Source organism: Lissotriton helveticus, chromosome 1_1, assembly GCF_964261635.1.
Source record: "Lissotriton helveticus chromosome 1_1, aLisHel1.1, whole genome shotgun sequence".
Classification (NCBI taxonomy): Eukaryota; Metazoa; Chordata; class Amphibia; order Caudata; family Salamandridae; genus Lissotriton; species Lissotriton helveticus.
This window is the reverse complement of record NC_136057.1, coordinates 1,664,557,590-1,664,580,948: the sequence shown is the minus strand read 5'-3', so window position 1 is coordinate 1,664,580,948 and position 23,359 is coordinate 1,664,557,590.

The window sequence follows — 23,359 nt, the reverse complement described above, 5'->3', positions numbered from 1 at the left end:
CCGTGCAGTTAACAGAGGTGGGGCTGAGTAAGGGGGGATTTCGAGGGACGATGCTGAGGGAAAATTAAATATATAATTAATTTTCCCTCAGCATTGTCCCTCGAAATCCCCCCTTACCCGGCCCCACCTCTTTTACCTACATGGACAGCGGCTGTATGGTACTGCATGTCATCATCATCAAAAATCTTTATTTCGGTAATTGTATCACCATAAAAGATATACATAGATCATTTCAAAGTATTAAAAAATAAAATAATAAAACATCACAATCCATCCAGGTGCATAGTAATTAGCCAAGAACAAATTTACAGTCAGTTAATAATCAGTGTCCAGCTTTAGATGTTTACTTCTCAGGTACCACATTGCTCCCAAGTATTTGGCAACGGCAAAAACAATGTATTCAGTCAGATCCGATTTAAGAACTCGTAGCGCGGTCAAGCACTCCACAAAGCCCAGACTTCTGCATACCGGAACAATCCATTTCTTACGGGAGGCGTGATAAGCTGGGCAGAAAAAAACTGTGTGGAGATCTGTTTCGTTGTCCACCCCGCAGGCCGGACATTTACTAGATGTTGGTTTACTCCACTTACTAGTTAAAGCTCTGGTAGGAAGAGTCCCGTGCCTCCATTGTAAATATAATTTTCTTAGAAGTGGAGGATATATCTTATCCAAAACTGGCTCAAATCTATAGTTGTCCTTAATAAATAAAAATAGCTCTGTGTGTGTTCCCAGAGTTTCCTGTTGGCAGAGTACTGCTAGTTTATTATCATGATATGCCTTTGCGAGGCTCTTTTTTTAAATTAGTGGACATACAGATAAGGGATCAGACCAGAGTGACCGAAGGCCCAATCCATACAACTCAGTTCTGATATGTTTAAGCCACTTAATTTTCCCAGCATTTGGCATAGCTAGAACTTCTTGTAGACCCTGCCTATAACTACTCAGTTCTGGAACTGCCCACAACCTGCGCTAGTAAAGAAGGGGACGCAGTGCCAGTTCATCGCTTAAGGGGCGCAGCCCTAGATCTAATCTTAGTGGCACAAGAGGCGTGCTAATCGGGAGTTGTACCACCTGCCTTATGAACTTATTCTCCTCTTTTAGTAGTTCTGACGAAGATACATGCCCCCAGAGCTCAGAGCCATACATAGCAGCCCCCCTTGCCTGTGCCTTGTAAATCTGGAGTGGTGGGCCAACAGGTTTAATAGATGACCTGTTACTTCCCATGAGCCTCAAAACCCCTCCCGAGTACTGGGTCAGTTTCAGTAGTGCTTTCTGTTGATGTGTGCACCAGGTCATACTCTCGTTTAACAGAAGCCCTAGATACTCGAAAGTACGCACCCTTTCTAGTCTAGTCTGGCCGATGGTAGGGGGAGTTCGTAATCCTTGTGGGGCATTAAAGACCATAAATTTTGTCTTTGAAGTATTAATTTCTAAGCCGTGTTCCCCACAGAATTCCACAAAGCCATTTAGGACACGCTGTAGCCCCATTGGGGATTTTGAGAGGAGCAGGGTGTCATCGGCGAACATTATCGCCGGCACCCTGCTGCCTGCCAGCTTTGGGGCATCTAGATTGGCAATCCCTTCGAGGTGAGCGATTACCCCGTTGACATAGAGGCAGAACAGGGTTGGTGCAAGCACACAACCCTGCCTGACCCCCCTGTCAACGGGGAACCGATTCGACAAACCCCCCACCTTTCCACACCTCACCTGGGCATAATTGGTAGTATGGAGACGAATAATCATCTCCATCAGTCCCCCGGGTACCCCCAATTTAGTCAGCACCTCCCAGAGTTTTCTGCGGGGGACCAGGTCGAAGGCCGCCCTCAGGTCCACGAATACAGTATAGAGGCTGCCACCCTCCAACTGTACCGTTTTCCAATATATGAGGGCAAGCCGGAAGACCTGGTCTATGGTAGAGATCTTCTTTCTAAATCCCGCCTGGAATGGACTCAGAATGTCATGGTCCGACATCCATTCCAGTAGACGATCCAATAACAGCCTGGTAAAGAGTTTCTGGGAAACATCTATCAGGCTTATTGGCCTGTAATTGGCTGGGAGCAGAGGCGAACCCTTCTTAAATATAGGGACTATCTCTGCCCCCAGCCAAGTCGGGGGGATCGGCATGCCGTTCAAGATTGCGTTGAAGAGCTCCCTCAAATAGGGGGCCCAGATCTTGACCTCCTGCTTATAGAGGTCACCCGGGATTTTGTCCAGACCAGGCGCCTTTTCGGGCGCGAGATCGAGAATTGCCCTATTAAGTTCTCCCAAGGTGAACCCGTCCATCTTAGATAGGCTTTCTTGATAATAGGACCCTGGTGTGTCAGGTGGGGTCCTTAGTTGGCCAGAGTCGGTGACACTATACAAAGATTTGAAATGTTCTTCCCATAGTGTTGCAGCAATATTAGCCTCTACTGCCGCTATAGGTTCTGCTGAACCATGCTTGACGATCTGCCAAAATTTACGGGCATCGTGGGATGCCAAGGCAGCCGTCATTTCCGACCAATTATGCTGGTCCCACTCTATTTTAGCATTACGGGTGGTTAGCTTGTAAGTCATCCTTTTGCACCTGATAAGGCTAGAAGTGTCCCGATTTTTTAAAGACTCTAGGAGGGCAGCCTTTGCACTTCTACAAGAAGCATTGAACCATGTGGCTCTCTTTTCCTTTCCCTTTTTCCTCCTAACCACTGGGTTCAGTACTTCTGCCAGATTGGTGCAGAGTTCAGAATGGATATCCCCCAGCACTCTATAATTGTCAGGGGTTGGTAATTGAAGGAAAAAGTCCCTTGCTTTTTCTAGGGCAGGGACCACTAACTCATATAATCGCTGGGTATTTATTGAGTTCTGCACAAGTGTGGCCCATCTAATCCTACGTCTGTTGCTAGATGCAACAAGGCCATCAGAGGGCAGCGAGTTATTATCTGTAATTAAAGTTGGCGTACCCAGTGCAGCGAACCTCATTGTCAGTGCGTTATGATCACTGTCATTCCTGCTCAGTATAGTGAAGTCCCTGACTTTATTCCAATCCCTGGTTCGAACCAGGAGATAATCGATCCTTGATTCGTGTCCCAATCTATTGAAGGTATGCTGTGGTGGAACATCGCCTTTAATCCGCCCGTTACAAGCCCTTAGAGAGTGGGATAAAGTTAGGGACAATATTTGGGTGGCCAAAGGTGACCATGATTTTACCGGGGGACCCGCTAAGTCGGGTATCTCCCAGAGTTCGTCTTCTTCGTTAAATGCCCCGTCCAGATATTCTGGGAGGGGTTCAAACTGGATGTTAAAGTCCCCCCCCATTATGAGTGAGGGGCAGAGAGTTGTACAATCAAGGAACACGGCCAGCTCCTCAATTGTCCCTGATGTGCCTGTGATTCCAACCGGTCTGGAGTAGACATTGATTAATGCTACTCTAGCACCCGAGGCCCACTCCAGGACGACACACTGGAGGACCGGTGAGTTTGTAACCATATTTGTTGCCTTGCAACCAAGGTGAGAGCTTACCCAGATTGACAGGCCACCGGACGGACGACCCCTCCCCGTCCATTGTGCCGCAACCTCAAAAGTAGCAAACTCAGTATGGGAGTATTGTTCTCTAGCCCATGTTTCTTGGAATAGACATATGTCATATTCCTCAACAAACTCCAACCAGTCTGGTGAGTCAAATTTGTTGCGTAGGCCAGCCACATTCCAGGACAGTATCGAGAGCATGCTTAGCATCCCGGTTTCCTCGATAAAATTGGAGGACAGTGGACGCTTGTTTACCCTATCCTGACAGTGTTTGGGAAGATGCATACCCTCTGAAGCCATCGGAGAAATTACATGGGGGTTATCAAGTACACAGGGGGTAGTAGACTCAACTTCTTCTTTGTGGTGAGTAGGTGTTTCAACGATGGAATAGTCAGCAACCTGTTTCTCTGGATGCTTAGCTTCCGCCAAGGATTGTATATGGTCACTTGGGAGATACGGAGATGGTACCGGTGTTTCAATAACCCTGTCTGACATTAGTATTGGTAGGGGAAAACAAGGTGGGGGATAAACAGAAGAATAGTTTAAATCAGTCAGGGAGGAAACGTCAGAAGCCACATGGTGGAGTCAATCGACATCCTCAAGGCATCCAAATCGGTTATAAGTGGGAGCCCCATTCCACCCTCCATAGTTATCTTGCCAATAAGTGGATTGCCCACCCTGCACAGATTGGCGTACTGGGATCGTATTCCAATTCTTGCTTGCCCCCATGTGGGAGCGGGACCGCGGTGGATACAAATAGGTAAGTGGTCGGGTTAGTATGGATGAATAGGGACCATGGCCGCTCCATGAGTGGATAAGATGTGCAGTGTTAGGATCTTCAAACGAGACAATTACACAGTCACCTGGGATTGATTTGTGCGTGGTCCCTATCCAGGGGACCCGACGCACCATAAGGATGTTACTTCTGAGGTGACTGGGCAATGGCCTGTTCACATTGAGCCAGTGGATGACCTTGTTTTTTAAAGACCCAGAGTCCTCCTGCTGTTGATGTGAGATTTCTGGTACCCCCGTGAGGATTGTTACATAGGGTCTAACGTCAGGGGGGAGATCAACATAACCCCTATAGTGATTATTAGTAAATCTGTCTCTCTGTGGAGTAGCTTTATAGGTGTTACGATTTTTTTGCCTCTGGGGGGCCTGCACTTTAGGAGCTGGCACAGGAGGCGCCGGCACTTCGGGAGCTGGAACTGGAGGCGCCGGAATCTGATTTGTGCCTCCAGATACCTTATTATTATTACTCGTGGTGCTTGCAGGGGCCTTTAGCCGGGGTTTAGGGACAGGTTTTACCACCGAAGAGGATGGCATAGTGACATCAGCCGCTGTTGAGGTATAAGTATGACTTACAGCTGGTATACTAGTAGATTTTTTATCAGAAAGTGTCAGGGTAGCCAGATTTAAGATACTTTTTTCCGTCTCCATAAGCTGAGTTTCTATACTAGACAGTCTGATTTCCAGTGGGGTAAGTAGTTTTCTCAGTGTTTCCCACACAATCGTTAGAAAGTCCACATCCTTTCCTTTGATCATACAAAGTGGAAGCCCATCATTATTACTTTCAATTACCAAACTCTCATGCTCCTCCATCGACCTCAGTGGACTTGATTCAGTTGTTAAAGGGCAATTATTTTCTGCAAGCAGAGGAGGAGGGGGAGGGTGGACTAAAGCCTGGGAAAGTAAATGTGCATTCGCTACCTTGGCCTTTTTTCTGAAGTATGCCCTTGTAGTCTCACGCTTCCGCTTATAATTGGAACCCTTAGTTTGGGTTGAGGGGATACTCGTGCTCATAACTTCACGGTCAGCAATTGGTGTTGTTAATGGTGATAAAACAAACCCCTCTTCCCCTCCCATCCTATCTAATATTTTGTTAGAAGTGGGGTTTGCTTGGCATAAAGATCCTACGTTTGCAGCTGGGGCTATCAAAGGTGAGGCTGATAGATGATGGATCAATGCCTGTGTTAGAAGCGATGCTGGTCCAGAGGTTCGTTCCGGTGTTTTAGCGTGAGCAAGATGCCCAAGCGAGGATTTCTTGGCAGTAGCCAGTTCCTGGGAAAGCCTTCTGGCAGCATCGAGTTCAATGGAAACCCTTTTCTGCATCTTACTGATTTCTAAGTCTATAGCCGTGTTTGTTCTATGGAGAAAATCATCAAGTGTGCCATTTTTTAATTTCCCCTTTGCTGCTCTGCTTTTGTACTCTCGTGTAGACATTATATTGTGAGTAGGTACCTGTAAGAGATGATGAGTGATCGATTCCCACAATACGGTCAGTTGGTGCTAAGGGATGTGGGCCGGACCGGACTCTACCGTACTCGAACGGCCTCAAACGGCCTGCTCTTAGCCCGGTCTTCGCCCCGAGCTGCGTCCCGCGCTGCGGGAGTGTGACCCCTGGATATAGGGGGCGTATAGGGCGGTGGGCGTGCCAGCAGGGAGAGCGGACCGGAAGGTGTCAGAAGGTCACGCAGGGACTCCTGGGCAATGGAGTCCCTGCTACGCTCGCAGCCCCGCTGGTCTCCGCATTCCTATCCGCAAGTTCTGTAGATGCCTCCTTCTGGCGCGGTCTGGTGTGAGGCGCCTATCACCCTCAGGCGCTGCGGCACCCGCGAAGCGGGTGCGGCGAGGTGCTGGTACCGGTGATGACAACAGGCAGCAGGCAAGTCCGTGTCAGTATTTCAAATTCGTGCGTGATCCCACTGGAGCTATGGGAAACAGAGTTTAAATTCCTCTGGTGGGCGGTGGGCATGCCAGCAGGGAGAGCGGACCGGAAGGTGTCAGAAGGTCACGCAGGGACTCCTGGGCAATGGAGTCCCTGCTACGCTCGCAGCCCCGCTGGTCTCCGCAGTCCTATCCGCAAGTTCTGTAGATGCCTCCTTCTGGCGCGGTCTGGTGTGAGGCGCCTATCACCCTCAAGCGCTGCGGCACCCACGAAGCGGGTGCGGCGAGGTGCTGGTACCGGTGATGACAACAGGCAGCAGGCAAGTCCGTGTCAGTATTTCAAATTTGTGCGTGATCCCACTGGAGCTATGGGAAACAGAGTTTAAATTCCTCTGGTGGGCGGTGGGCGTGCCAGCAGGGAGAGCGGACCGGAAGGTGTCAGAAGGTCACGCAGGGACTCCTGGGCAATGGAGTCCCTGCTACGCTCGCAGCCCCGCTGGTCTCCGCAGTCCTATCCGCAAGTTCTGTAGATGCCTCCTTCTGGCGCGGTCTGGTGTGAGGCGCCTATCACCCTCAGGCGCTGCGGCACCCGCGAAGCGGGTGCGGCGAGGTGCTGGTACCGGTGATGACAACAGGCAGCAGGCAAGTCCGTGTCAGTATTTCAAATTCGTGAGTGATCCCACTGGAGCTATGGGAAACAGAGTTTAAATTCCTCTGGTGGGCGGTGGGCGTGCCAGCAGGGAGAGTGGACCGGAAGGTGTCAGAAGGTCACGCAGGGACTCCTGGGCAATGGAGTCCCTGCTACGCTCGCAGCCCCGCTGGTCTCCGCAGTCCTATCCGCAAGTTCTGTAGATGCCTCCTTCTGGCGCGGTCTGGTGTGAGGCGCCTATCACCCTCAGGCGCTGCGGCACCCGCGAAGCGGGTGCGGCGAGGTGCTGGTACCGGTGATGACAACAGGCAGCAGGCAAGTCCGTGTCAGTATTTCAAATTCGTGCGTGATCTGCATGTGTTATGGTCTCATACTCTACTGCAATTCATGCTCTGATATGGATGGATGTAGTTTTACCTTGCACTGGCGGGATAACGAGCACTATTTCAGGGACTGCCTAATATGCACAGTAATTTTTTCCACGATTCTTGCAGCACATAAGCTTTTTGTTCACATCTTGCACTCATTGTGAGGCTTGACCATAGCCTGTTGGACAAAGTAATTATTGGTTTTGTGTCATTTTGGTCTTGTGTTATATACAATACAGTATATTTTTAAATAATTCTGTGTGGAGTCTCTATTATGGTATATTCAGTGTCACTGGTGTGAGTGTGTTGTGCAAACACTTTACAATAAGCCTGACTGCTCTTGCCAAGCTACCAAGGGGAAGAGCACAGGTTATCTCTGGTGTGTAACTTACTTGCCCTAACTAGAGTTGTGGGTTTTGCCTGGCTTAGGGGCATACCCTGGCCAACCAGGAACCCCATTTCTACCATTTTTATATAACCCTGTGTGGAGTCTCTTTTGTGGTGTATCCATTGTGTTGCTATGTGAGTGTGTTGTACAAACGCTTTACACATTGCCCCTGAAGATGAGCCTGCCTTATCTGCGCCAAGCTACCAGAGGGTGAGCATAGGGTATATTTGGTGTATAACTGACTTGCCCTGACTAGAGTGGTAGGTTCTGCCTGACTTAGGTGCAATCCCTAGCCAACCAGGAGCACAATTTCTAACATATAGTCACTAGAAAGGAAATGCAGAGTGATTTCGAAACAATCTGGATTCTGTACATGGTTTTAAATCCACTTTTGAACTGTTAATGACGAAACAGCTACATTTGTTAAACGCGCCCGTTTAGTCATCCACCCTCATATTAAGGCACTTTAAAATGAAAAAAGAATACAAATTCTTTGATAATCACATAATAAGCCTAAAGAAGGTAGGTTTATGTGAAACACGTATTGACCCTTGCTGTACATTATGCCAATATGAATGACAAATCACAATTGTACGTGGTGGAATCGAAAAGATTTAGGAGGGCTCTGTAATCCAATCAAGGAATAAGATTAAAGGAACTTTTTGACTTGCATGAATTTATGAACAGATTCTGAAGATTTATAAATACTAAACTAATATTTTATCTCCTAATATATTTGTTTGGATATTTCTATTGAACTGCATCACAATAGTAACTGGTGTGAAGGGGTCATTAGCGCTGGCTTGATGACTCTCATGCCTTTTTTTTTGGTAAAGGTCTACCCAAGCATTTGGCCGGACCAGGGGTTAGCTCCTACTTAAAACCAGTGTACCTTGTCCTATCATTATTGTTATTCATTCTTTTTTTATAGATTAAGTACTGCAGGTGGTTGTGGGCATGGACGTCATTTAGGGGGTGCAGCTGCGACCCCTGACTTGCCCCTTCGTGCGCAGGCCCGGTTCTAGTATTTTTTCTTTGGGAGGGCCGTAAAGAAGCTTGGGTGGGCCATGAAGATGAATGGGTACTGGCCAAAAAACAACACCGTATTTAATCGATCGAATATTTTAAGTATTGGCATCGGTCTGCTTTTGACATTTTTAACAGAATAATCAGCATCCAAGGTGCTACATACTTTGCTTTCTCTGGTGTGCCCTTTAAGATTGCAGCATGCTCCCGGTCAAGTGCAGTAACAAAAAAATTTCTGCCGACATACAGGGCCACTTTGCTTGAATCCAGTGGCAAAGTGAGCAAGGGACTCATGTCTGAGCATACCCTGCCAACTTATGGTGAACAAAGCGGTACAAAAGGGGGTGGTGATGGACGGAGCATCTGAACCAATCAAACACTCATACCCAGTCAACAGATCTGGGTTTAATCCATCACCGTTCTTTAGCCCACTCTGCCACCCCAGTTCAGACATGGCCATATGCAAATCAGTTTGACCCTGTGCCTCATGGGAACAGTCCAGCCCGAACTGCCAAGCCATGCCTTCCCTGGACCGGAAACATGCTTCCTAGGACCGGTTACTGGCATTCCAGCCGTCTTCAGCCAGGCTTGCTTGAATCCAGTGGCAAAGAGAGCAAGGGACTCACATCTGAGCATACCCTGCCAACTTATGGCAAACAAAGCGGTACAAAGGGGGTGGTGTTGGATGGAGCATCTGAACCAATCAAACACTCACACCCAGTCAACAGATCTGGGTTTAATCCATCACCGTTCTTTAGCCCACTCTGCCACCCCAGTTCAGACATGGCCATATGCAAATCAGTTTGACCCTGTGCCTCATGGGAACAGTCCAGCCCGAACTGCCAAGCCATGCCTTCCCTGGACCGGAAACATGCTTCCTAGGACCGGTTTCTGGCATTCCAGCCGTCTTCAGCCAGGCTTGCTTGAATCCAATGGCAAAGTGAGCAAGGGACTCACGTCTGAGCATACCCTGCCAACTTATGGCGAACAAAGCGGTACGAAAGGGGGTGGTGATGGACGGAGCATCTGCACCAATCAAACACTCACACCCAGTCAACAGATCTGGGTTTAACCCATCACCGTTCTTTAGCCCACTCTGCCACCCCAGTTCAGACATGCCCATATGCAAATCAGTTTGACCCTGTGCCTCATGGAAACAGTCCAGCCCGAACTGCCAAGCCATGCCTTCCCTGGCCTGGAAACATGCTTCCTAGGACCGGTTTCTGGCATTCCAGCCGTCTTCAGCCAGGCTTGCTTGAACCCAGTGGCAAAGTGAGCAAGGGACTCACGTCTGAGCATACCCTGCCAACTTATGGCGAACAAAGCGGTACAAAAGGGGGTGGTGATGGACGGAGCATCTGAACCAATCAAACACTCACACCCAGTCAACAGATCTGGGTTTATTCCATCATCGTTCTTTAGCCCACTCCGCCACCCCAGTTCAGACATGGCCATATACAAATCAGTTTGACCCTGTGTCTCTTGGGAACAGTCCAGCCCGAACTGCCAAGCCATGCCTTCCCTGGACCGGAAACATGCTTCCTAGGACCGGTTTCTTTGCAAAGCATTTACTTTGCAAAGCATTGCGATTTTTTAAAAATACGATGGAATATGTCCAGAATAATAATTCATTTTTCAGGATATCAGTGCTGGTCATTTGTGCAACATTCAATGCAAAAAAGGGGAACCAATTCTGGACGATATTTAACGGGGTCCAGTGTACATGTCCAGTCAACCATAAACAGCAGAAGGTACAAAGTTCCCCGGGGAATAGACAAGAAAGTGTGTATGTTATATAAATGGAGAGCAAAGGCAGGGGACAAGAAGTTCCCTTGTTGGAACTAGAAGGCCTCACACACTCAGTGAGCTAGATGTCATGCTTCATCATTGGCCTCCTGCTCCTCGTCAGAGTGGTGCTGCAATGTCTGACGGGCGCCTAAGAGGCGCTCTTTGTTGGAGTTCTTTTGTTCCTGCCAATGGTTGAGTGCGTGTGAGGGGTCAAGTGAAGGTGTAGTCGTGAGGGGATTGTGGTTAAAAAAGGTGAGTCAGTTCACAAGGACATTTATTCACGTGGCTAACTCCCTTGATTAAAATGGTGGGAGGGGAGATAGAGACTGTAAGGGGCACAGCGGACTACCTCGAACCCTCTGGTCAGGTCGACATGTTTCTTGCCCAACTGGCAATTCCTCAGGACCTCAAGTGCTCAGTACTACACAGTGATGAAAAAACAATAAAGAAAAAAATAAAAGATACAACCTCTCTGGGTCAGTAAGGACAGCTGTTCCGCGCTACTGTCGGAGCGCCATGCGTGTGGGTAGGTTTACGAGCCCTGACTGCACGCACTAGAGGTACCGTACCTTACCGTACTGCCCCACGGGAACAGACTGCGGCGCCCATTAGGGACACCCTTAGGGTCACCACACTACTGCAGGACCTCTTGGCCTGCCCCCTTACTGACCCAGAGAGGTTGTATCTTTTATTTTTTCTTTATTGTTTTTTCATCACTGTGTAGTACTGAGCACTTGAGGTCCTGAGGAATTGCCAGTTGGGCAAGAAACATGTCGACCTGACCAGAGGGTTCGAGGTAGTCCGCTGTGCCCCTTACAGTCTCTATCTCCCCTCCCACCCTTTTAATCAAGGGATTTAGCCACGTGAATAAATGGCCTTGTGAACTGACTCACCTTTTTTAACCACAATCCCCTCACGACTACACCTTCACTTGACCCCTCACACGTACTCAACCATTGGCTGGAACAAAAGAACTCCAACAAAGATCGCCTGTTAGGCGTCCGTCAGACATTGCGGCGCCAGTCTGACGAGGAGCAGAAGGCCAATGATGAAGCATGACATCTAGCTCACTGGGTGTGTGAGGCCTTCTAGTTCCAACAAGGGAACTTCTTGTCCCCTGCCTTTGCTCTCCTTCTATATAACATACACACTTTCTTGTCTATTCCCCAGGGAACTTTGTACCTACTGCTGTTTACATTTGTGCAACATATCAGCTACTAAACTACGGTGACTTCACACCTCTCCCTAGGCTTGAAAGTACCCTTTATCAATAGGACCATTCATTAAAAAATGTATAAGGGGGGGCGTGGTCTCGCTACGTTTGGAGTGACACGCACGTTACTGGAGCTCCAGCCTGCCACCACCTTTTAAAGCCTCTATAGCGGAGCTGGGACCCTATCAGCGCTATTATTTGGGGCGCATAGGTGGCGGAGTGGATGGGGCACCTCCTGGCGAGCGGTCGATTGTTCTAGTGCCTTGACCACGGTGGGATGGTCACTCCGCCTTCGTCCTCCGGCTCAGATCACGGCGGCCGCCATCTTGTTGGCTCCGGACCTTGAGCCCCTTGGCGGCTGAGCATCGCTCTACATCTTCCCCCGGCCCTCTCACCTGCTAAGCTACCTCATGGGGGGCCCACTTCCAGTGTGAGCGGACATCGTTCCTGAGACTCCGGCGAAGGGACGAGGGGCCTCTCCGGCTTCACTCCTAAGCGATCGCCTGGTGATCCCACGTGGCCGACAGCGGCCCTGAGAAGTGGTCGGAAGAGCTTCATATGTGAAGGGAACGGCCACGCATCTGCTGCGACACGATCTCCGCTTGGCTGTATCCCGGTTTGGTGAGTCTGCTGCTGGGCGAGGGCCGGCTGTTCCCCCTGCTAGCCTTACCCCGCCCTCCAACTGAGTTCCTGCAGTGACGGCACCTGGGGGGGGACTGCACCACGGCGGCAATCTCCACAGCCTGTTGATCCCTCCAGCTTCACACAACGGGCCTGCTGCCATTGACCGTTTCCTTTAAAAACTGCTCCCTCCCGGCTGCCTACGATAAGCGAGCACCGGGGACCTTTTTGCAGCCTACCACTGCAGAGTGCTAGGGGTCCCCCCTGAGGTCTACTATTTGCTCTCCACTGTTGTGCCCCCTGCTACTGGTGGACCACACGCCCGCCCTTCTGAATCCCTGGGGCCCCGCTCGACTGCACCGGAGTATTGCCACTCAGCTGCTAAACCATTTGCCTGGGAGAGTGAGACCCGGATCGAGAGGGTTCACTACTGCTGACATCTGTGTCTTGGGGAGGTCCCTCTTTGCTCCCGGCTTCTGCATCCACCATCTTGGGCCTCTCTGCCAGGATTAGCTGGTGCGCGCCACCAATCTCTCCACTCCTTGCTCGATGTTCCTCTTAGTTGTCCGCATCTGAGCGAAGGACGTCTTCCCACCGCTAGTCCTGTTGGCTCTGATACATCCCTGCCTCTCTCTGGACCTCTGGGGGCTGCGTAGGTTAAGTTGGGCTCACTCCCACCCCTTGCCTCCTGAGTCATCTGCCGGTGCTGTGTATCGCGCCACCTTTGGCTTTGGGAGTTGGAGTCGGCTCCAGTATTTGGGCACCTTTCATCTTGCTTGCTCCACATCTGACACGTGGCTCTCAGAGGGTTGGTGAGCTCTGCCATCAACAAAAGCATATTTAACCAAGCCCATGATGATCTAGAAACATATAGAAGGAAGTGATACCTCTGATTTAATTAAGTTAAAAACCAGCAGAGGTGGGTGCCCCGTCTAACTAAATTCAGCACGATATACTGTAGGTGACAATTGCCCCATAATAACAGCATTTTTTAGTGAAGTCATTGATGATTTAGAAAGACACAGATGGAGTTTCAAGTTTCAAGTTTATTTATTATGTTTTGGAACTCCGAAGAGATCCACATAAAAAGATACATAATACAGAGTATTCATACATATACAAAGGCATTAACACAATGTTATCAACGTACGAAAATAAACAATGCAACACAATTAATAATACCCTCTAATAGATATCAATGAAACATTTAAAAAAATTAAAGATGCAAAAACAGAACATTTCATTAGGGGGATTATATAAAGCAAATAAGAAAGAATTGGCTGTATGGATATTACATTTTAAACAAATATGTCTTAACCACTTACTACGAAATGGACGAAGTACAGGACATATAAAAAGAACATGTATAAAGTCCTGGGTAGACAGATTACAAAAGTTACAGATTGCCGAACATCCATACCACCTAGCCTTAAGCTTATTAAGGGGGAGTAGATCATGCCTCAAAAGCAGCTAAAAGCGCCGTATAGCGTGAGAGAGGTTCCAGGCTACATAGGGTTGCTTGCATTTTAATACAAAAGAATCAGTGAGAGGAGATATTCCCTTCTTTGCAAGGATAGATTTCCTGTCCAACCTGAAACTAAGATCCCAAGAAGCCTGTTTCAAAAGTAATTTTAGCTGTAAGGAAGACAGAGTAAAAAGAGTGCTCTCCTCCAATTGTAAGAGCATAACAGCCCTCCTGAAATTCTTCACGATCAAGGAAAATTCCCTAAAAGTGCCCAACAATTCTGACTTCATTAGGTGTCTTAAAGTCCCCACTTCCCCTCTGGCCAAGCTAGCTACCCAACGCACTAACCCTGCCAAGCCCTGCACCCAGCTACTACGGATACCGTATTCAAGTCTTAGGGACGCCACTGTGAAGGAAGTGTTAATGGAGGCGAGAAACCGTACAATTTTTCCTTCTGTAACGTGTAAGAAACCCCATTGCCCTATATCCACTATTTCAGTCCCATACAGAAGGGATGATGGGATTGTTGCCCTAAAAACATCTAACAGGTAAGAGAAGTGTCTTCTTCCTGTAGCCGAGTACAAAGCACTCAAGCTTTTACCTTGAGAAAGGGCCTTCATGGAGTTATTATCAATGTGAGCCTTGTCGCTTAGATTATCAGATATTATTTTCCCCAGGAAGACATAAGACTTAACCACCTCCAGCCTATGACCTCCTACGGACCAACCAAAATTCTCATATTTTGTTTTTTTCCTCCCTGAAATACTCATAATTTTACTTTTAGTTATATTTATCTTTAAATAGTGGAGTTCCGCATAAAGGTGTAGAGCATGTAGACGATTATTTAACCCTCTGGGCGTTAAGTCTAAAATAAGAATATCGTCTGCATATAACAAACAGGAAATAGGAGTTCCCCCCAGTGAGGGCGCAATACCATCACAAGCGGATAAAGATGTAGGAAGGTCTGAAATATATAAGGAAAAAAGCAAAGGCGCCAAAAGACAGCCCTGCTTTAATCGGTTGATGGAGGGAATAGTTCCGGATAACCCCCTTTCCCCTCCTAGAAGGACTTGGCACCATGTGTCAGAATGGAGGGCTTTAACCAAATCTAATAGGAGAGGGGGCATACCTAGAGCGGCTAGTTTTCTCCACAGCAACGGCCGATCCACTTTGTCGAATGCTGTGGAGAAATCTATAAACGCCGCATATACACTTCCTCCATGAACCCTTACATATTTATCAGAAATTATCTGTAGTGAGGTGAGGTTGTCCAAAGTGCCGTATTCCTTACGAAAACCTGTCTGTTCTAAAGGCAAAATATGACTCTTCTCAACCCAATCGTTAATAGAATATAGGAGACATTTGGAAAAAACTTTACCGATAGCGTCAAGAAGGGCAATTTGCCGATAGTTCTTGGGTTCACTCCTGTCACCCTTCTTGAACAAAGGCACCACTATGCTCCCCTTCCAAGACGAGGGGACAGATTTAGTCAAAAAACAAAATCTAAATATAGAGAATAAAATTTTGCTCCAGGAAACAGGGTCCTGCTTCAGGACAGATATGGGGAGCTCGTCAGGCCCCATTGCACCTGAGAGGCGAAGTTCTTTTATGGCTAATTCAATAGTCTTTTCAGATGGAAAATCTATTAGAGGATCATTATCAATATAGGATACCACATTCTCAACCGCTGGCCCATTACTGGCATATAAATTAGTAATGTAACTAATCCAAGTTTGCTCCGGAATGGGAATAGGACGGGGATTAACTCTAGTCCCACAGCCTTCCCCAATTATAGACCAGAAAAGTCTAGCGTGACCATTTACTGCGGCCTCTCGCAACCTGATCCAGAAAGAGTCCTCTTTTTCTTTTTTTATTTTAATCTTGGCCCTTCGTCTCCTTCTTTTTAGAAGGGCTATTTTGCGATATCTTTCGGGGGATCTAGACAAGTATTGCTCCCTAACCAGTTTATTTATTTCCTTATTTAGAAAAATAATCGATCTGGGGAGTGAGGACTTTTTTATAATTGAGTTGGATTTTCTTGCGACTGATGTGATCTCCTTCATGAAACCCTCAAAGGAAATAGATTCAGCCCCTAGCCAATTGTGGAGGTCTTTTAGTGTCATTTCTAGAATATGTTCCAGACCCCTCAGGGCACTAAAGTTCCAGAAACACCTTCCGGTTTTGGCTCCAAAATTGACCCGATCACCATTAAGAGACCAGGGATCAGCGGGAGGCAGAGATATAAAAAGAGTTAAAGTAATTATCTTATGGTCACTATAAACAGACTGTGAGACCACCAGATCCCTTAAAAGATGAAAAATGCAATAATCAACAGTTATATAATCCAAGATCGATTCACTAAGAGTGGATTTATGCGTAAAAGAAGCGGGAGTGTCAGAGGGAAGACTTCCGTTAACTATAATACCCTCCGTTTTGGACAATTCTTGCAGGAGCAATTTCCCTCTCTTATTCGTTCTGATTTTTTCTGGAAAAAGGGCTTGTGGGATCTGGAAATTTTCCTCTTTGAGCTTATTTCTAAATAGGTCCAAGCTTAAATTGGAGACTTTACAATTGAAATCGCCCATTAAGATTACATGAGGGGAGGGGATAGCATCCTTAATTTGTTTGATAAAGGCAAAAACAAGTTTTAACACTTCATTAAAACAATCATCAGGGGGGATATAGGCATTTATTATTACCAGGGGGTGTTTCTTTTCCACGTTATCAAGACTAAATAGTGTCACTGCCTGAAAGAGGTTACTCGAATCTAAGTGGTGGGAATAATTCCACTTTATTCGATTAGACAGTAGGCATGCAATTCCCCCTTTGGCGTGTCCCCTCTTGGAAGCAACAGCCCCTCCTTCTAGGGCGATATAATCCCTCCCCACAATCATTTTGTCCACACACCACGTCTCTTGGAGACAAATCACGTTAGCCCCCAAGGAATAAAGATATTGCGTTTTTTCAGGGCAATTATTAGCTCCAGCAGCATTCCATGAAATAATTTTTAAACTGTTGCTAAAGATGAGAGAATAATTTGGGATTGTCCGAAGTTTTTCCTGATAAGACGCCAGGTAACCAATTCCATTGCTGACTCTCTTCTTCTTTGTTTCCATTAAGGGGGAAAGAGGGAGGAATTATATGTGTTACTAAACGTTTAGATTTAGTGAGGGAGATCTTTAAATCCTCAAAGGTAAACGGAGAACCGGCTTGTCTCGAGCCTGGAGCCCTCCGATCAGAGGCATCAACTCTACAGAGGGAAAAAAAGGGTATTACATCAATCCCTCGGCTCTGAAAACTCTCGGCCTGCTTCAGAATAAGGTTCACAATAAGTTTAGAGTAGAACCTTACCCTAGTGCAAGAACTTCCCTCCACTCTCAAAATAGATACCAGATCAATATCACTGGTTTGGATTAACTTCAAACTCTCCATCTCCTTGAAATACATTAGTAACCAAGATCTATTCATTATTAGTTCGGTATCAAAGAGAGGGAGAAAATCCAACGTCAGCGTGTCAGTGCTGTCCTCCATTACCGTTACCGAAGATTTATTAGGGTATACTGCCTCATTTACCAAGGCAGAAAAGGGAGGGGCAGTTGGATTAAGAGTAGATGCTAATTCAGGGGCATTTTTTATTATCTTCACTAGCGGAAAGGGGATTGTTGACTTCCCTGGTTCGAATGAGGGGCTTCCAAGATTATGATGCATACAGCTGGAAATGATATCGTCATACTCAACAGGGGGAAAAAGAGCATTCTCACTTGGCACATTGGGGCCCTGCTTAAGATCACCATCTTCAATCCCAACAGTAGCCAACAAAAGAATATTATCATCACTCTTAACATATTGATCTAAAACCTCATCAAAAATTATTTGTCTCTGTCTCTTTTTTTTAATTCGACGTAAGGTTTTCCTCTTTTTTCCTCTACACTTTTTTGGCTTTTCCAATATTTCCTTTTCCCCCTTCTCCTTAGTCTCTTGGGCGAAGATAGGAAAAAATTCTTTAACGGAATTTGAGTCGACTACTTTGTCGCTATCTTCTGCAACTGCAAAATCCAAGTCCACAATACAGTTGTGTGCAGAGGATTTAGGGACAGATAAAAGCTCAATAGATTTAAACTCATTTCTGATGGGAACAGGCGAGGAGTGCTGGGCTGAAATTTGGGGAATTCTAATTGCCCCAATCCTGATGGAACATCTCCATCAGATTTAGGCCCTAACAAATCTTCTTGGGGAACTATACCCGGTAACTTTTCTAGAGAATTATTTAAGAGGACCTTCAATATCTGGGTAACTGTTTCTAAAACACAATCGTTACTGCCCACAAATTTACCCAATAACAGTAATATAGAGGACAGCAGATGTTCTAAAGCGATCAGGGACTCAGAGATAGGTTTGTCAAGATTCTCTGGGCGAGGGAAGATAGTTGGATGAATACCAGATATATTTAGCTCAGGGCTTTTTGAGATGTTGGACTGGGAGGAGATATCTTGAGATGCAATTGAAGGCGAGCTAGTGTAGAGTCGAAGACTCGAAGGGATGGAACCAAGCGGGGTTTTTGAGGCCTCGAATAATTTCAAAGATCCATCCACTAGATAGCGCCCACAAAGTTCCAAGTCAATATCCAACATTTGGGAGTCTTCATTTCCTACTTCCCTTTGGGGGATTCTCCTATTAGTTCTTGAATCAGGTTGGCCCCGGGGATTGTAAGAGTGTTTTGCTGCTGCGCACACTCAGTTTTAGGAGAGGGAAATTTAGTAATAGGGGAAGCAGTGGGTTTTGTTGAATCAATTTCTACACAGGACTGTGAGTTCAAGTCTATTTTGTTTTCTATTGGTGGACCCTCCAGGACCGGTTTAGGAAACCCCCAAGGAGAGCTCACTACATCCACATCCATGGGAGTATTCTTATCTTTGGGCTTCTCCCATAATTGAAATAAATGACTCTGGCCCTTGAGTTGCAAATTTTGAATCTCCTTGTTTCTGAGTGGGTTAGACCTGGTTTTTGCACAAGACCTTCCTAACAAGAGCCTCCCTGAACGAAGCTTTTTAGCTGTCATGATTATAGTTAAAAAATGTGCAAAGCCAAAACTGACAGACAAGGAAACAAAAACCAAGTGAAACACCGTTAAAGGGACAATACCATAAAAAAAAGATGAAAATAACTGGGCTCAGCCCAGCCTACTTGGGCCTCTGAGGGCCTCAGAGGGCCCGCCCTTTGCCCGGGCTTAGCCCCGGGCTGAGTCCCGCGCGCGTCCCGCGTAGCGCAATGGCCAATCAAATTTATGCGTATTGGGGGGTGTGGCTCTGAGAGGGGGCGCGGCACGGCCGGGAAGAGGAACCAGCAGTGGGTCTTCTACAGAATGCTGGTCCTCGCAGTCCCGGTCTCCGCTCCTCTCTCCTCTACAGCCACGCAGCTCAGGCTCACGAAGCAGCAACAGGGTCCCAAGGGAACAGGGACCTCCAAACACTCCACAAGCTCAGTAAGTTGCTCCAATGTACAAAAAGCAGTCTCGAGCGGCACCCGCCGAGGTTATATGGCAGTGAGAGGGGGCGCGGCTCTGAGAGCGGGCGCGGCACGGCCGGGAAGAGGAACCAGCTGTGGGTCTTCTACAGAATGCTGGTCCTCGCAGTCCCGGTCTCCGCTCCTCTCTCCTCTACAGCCACGCAGCTCAGGCTCACGAAGCAGCAACAGGGTCCCAAGGGAACAGGGACCTCCAAACACTCCACAAGCTCAGTAAGTTGCTCCAATGTACAAAAAGCAGTCTCGAGCGGCACCCGCCGAGGTTATATGGCAGTGAGAGGGGGCGCGGCTCTGAGAGGGGGCGCGGCACGGCCGGGAAGAGGAACCAGCTGTGGGTCTTCTACAGAATGCTGGTCCTCGCAGTCCCGGTCTCCGCTCCTCTCTCCTCTACAGCCACGCAGCTCAGGCTCACGAAGCAGCAACAAGGTCCCAAGGGAACAGGGACCTCCAAACACTCCACAAGCTCAGTAAGTTTCTCCAATGTACAAAAAGCCACAGATGGAGGTGATACCCCGGAGTTAATGAGCATATAAATCAGCGGAGTTGGGTGCCTCGTTCTATGTGAGCGAATGGGAGTGATTGAGTGCTCACAGTTCCACTTGTATTACGATATAACAGTAGTTGATCTGGTTGTGATATGTGCTGAAAATGGGGTTAGACCTGAAGGGTAAACTCAAAATGGTGTGTTGTATACCACTGGTTGAGAACGAGTGTGAGGCCCACAATCGTAAATTAAAATTGTTTATTACTACTGAGATAAAGTGTATAATGACATGATATTTGAATACATTCTCTCCCTTGTTTTAATAGATTGAAAGTGCTGGGACTTGTTTTAAAAAAAAATTGTGATCATTGTGCATGAAGAAGGTGGTTGGACCGTTTTTTCGACCGAAACGCATCGCTTCTTGGTCAACTTTTATTTATAAAGTGTTTTATGTATATGTTTGTGTATAATGGAATGTCTCAAACATAATATGAGAAAATAATATGTTGTCCTTATAGCACTTCATTACTGTTTGCATTATTGGCAATAGAGAGCAACTGTAATCTAATTGAGAAAAACATTGTGAGATATTGTATTGATTTTGATTTTATTAGAGTGAATAGCTCTTAGCATGATTTTAATATTTTATGGATAAGTAATAAACTTTTGTATTTCTTGATTGATTGCCCCATGTATGTTTGTGAGGTGGTATCAAATTCTGTGGCTATCAGTAGTGAGTGGTGTGGTATGATCTTTTCCCAAAGGGATTATAATTTTTAGATCTCAGAGGGTTGGGCCATCACGCCTCTACCTCCCTGGAAGCACGCATTCTAGCAACGTGGAGCCGGCGGCTCTACAGTACCTTGTAGCAACGCCTGCTCACTCCTCTAACATACTCACTACGGAATCTTGACCATTGCGGCCTTGGTGCACTCCTGCTTTCTGCCCTCATTGGAATCCAGCTGTGCGCAGTTGGTGCCCTTGAAAGAGCTTATACGGCTTAATGCTTAGCTCCACGGCTTTGTTCTGCGCCGGGGAGTGCTGGGCCTTGAGGGGTGATGACGTGCACCAATTCATTAAAAGACACGACTGCAGCCCAAAAGAACAACCCTGTTGCTGTGCTCTGGAATAAACTGGGCACAGCCGCCTCTGGAGAGATGGCATCTTCGACTGGGGGAGACTCTGAATCGGTCACCCAATCCTACATAGACGCCTTTATGCAGAAACTCAGGCCTGAACTTGGCTCCTTATGCTCTGAGGTCCACTCCTGTGTCAGGGAGCTCAGAAAGGAAGTCACCAAGATTGGGGAGAGAGTGGACGGCCTCGAAAAGACCTTGGACGCACAAATAGAAGACCAGGAACAATTATGGTAGTGCTTGGCCCCCTGGAAGAGCAGCACATCGATCGTCAGCTGAAACAGGAGGATTTGGAAAATTGGACTCGCCGTAATAACCTACACCTCAGAGGGGTCCCTGTGGGAGCTGAAGGAACGGACATCATGACCTTTGTCGTTGAGTTACTACAAGACTTCTGAGGAGATGACAATGCCTCCCCACCGGCCCTAGATCTGGCTCATCGTGTGTCGAGTCCCTCCAATCGATCGGGTTTTGTTCCCGACATTTTAACCTGGGTCCATTTCTTCACTGAAAAAGAAGCCATCCTTAAAGCGGTGTGTTCTAAGCCAGAGCTTCAATATAAGGGCACCACCATACAGATATTCCAGGACCTTGCACCTACTACGCTTCAGCGACGTCGGGACTTCAAACCTGTGACGGACAAACTGAGAAGCTTGAACATCCAATATCAATGGGGCCACCCTTTTGTGCTCATCTTTCAGTGGGAATCCAAACGCCAGATGATCCGATCATTCCAAGAGGCCGCGCAACTGCTTCACCATTCCCTCACGCCACTGCCCACCCCCACACGCCTACCCCCCCTGACTCAAGTACCTGCAAAACCATCTTGGCCCAAGGTGCGTCGCTATAGGCGTCTACCCCACCCCGGAAAGCAGTATTCCTCACAAGCTAAGCATGATATTATACAGCATATTCGCTCCATGGAGGATGGTGATTTCTCAGCTAGCTCTCAGCCCCTTACGTCTTGAGAATATGGCTACACTTCTTCACATACGACAGTTTACCTCGCCGCTCACACTGGAAACCAGCAATTAATGTGTTGGTATCTCATCCCCCAGGCTGGGATCCTCCCAGCTCCACATAGGCCATGTTGTTGGCACCAGAACTCCCACCAAGATGGTGCAATCTAAGGACGGAAACCCGCCCCCCTCCCTGCTCCTTCGAGAGTGACTTCTGTGGGTTGACATGTGCCGTTGGGCCTCGATCGTCCCTGGACTGGAACAGGACACTCTGGCCCAGTTGGATGTTACATTTTCTATTTTTGTGTCTTCTATTTTTCATCTTTTATCTATCTCTCTTTCCTTCTCTTTCTTTCCGTCCCTGTGAAGGGTGGGGGTGCTCTTTGTGGTTACTATTCTATCCTCATGAAGGTGGCAGCCTCTTGTCCCTGCCCTGCCAATGTGTTGCCCCACCTCCCCTTATGGCGCAATTGCTCCAACACACTTTTAATTGGTTATGTCTACTATCCTTTGCCTGAAAATCCTCTCCCTTAATGTCAAAGGGCTCAACTCCCCTAATAAGCGACACCAGATATGGTGCTATCTGTTGCAGCAACACCCTGATATCATCCTCATCCAGGAGACCCATCTGATGAAGGCTGATGTCCCTCGACTGGCCTATCCCCGATATCCTCTCCAATACTGGGCTTCGGCTTCTTCCAAAACAGCCGGAATGGCAATACCATGTAGATCTGGTATACGGCTGGGGGAGTCTAAAATATTCAGCAGCCAAGATTGTCGCTTCCTTAAAGTGGGAGTCAAGATTGGGCACTGGTCTCTTACTATATGCAATATCTATGCACCTAATCAGGCACAGGATCCCTATCATCGAGCTCTCTTGAGGGATCACGTAACGCAGGCAGATTCTTCTCTCATCCTAGGGGGCGATTTCAATATGGTGTGGGATGCAGACATGGAACGTAGTAACAGATCATTTCATGGGACAGGGGCCATGTCCTCCGCCTTGTGAAGACAATTGAAGGACCTCACCCTGCTTGACTCTTGGCGTTACCATTCTCCCGATGTACGCTACTACTCATATGTACATCATTCATACTCACGTATAGATCATATCTTTATCTCACATGCCCTTATTGGAGAGACAGTATCCGTCTCCATGTCCGACATCTCTGTTTCTGACCACGCCCACGTTGAGCTCCTTCTGCAAGATCAGTCTGCACGCTCCCCCCATACGCCCCGCTGGCGTCTTCCTCCACATATTCTCCGGGACCCTGTGGATGTAGCAAAATTGCGAGCTGCCAGTAGGTCCTAATTTGAAATCAATGATATTCCTGAAATCCCCTTCCTGGTTCTGTGGGACGCATTCAAGGCCACAATTTGTGGTAATATCACGTCTGTAGCGATTGCACGGGCCTGAGAAGCACACCTCTTTGAAAACAATCTCTCTAGAGATATAAAGGCCCTTGAAAAGCTTGACCAGGAACGCCCTTTAACTACCCATAAACGACGTTTGGCCATTCTCCAAGGTCAACTGCGGGTAGGCAGACAAAATATTGAGTTTTAAATAT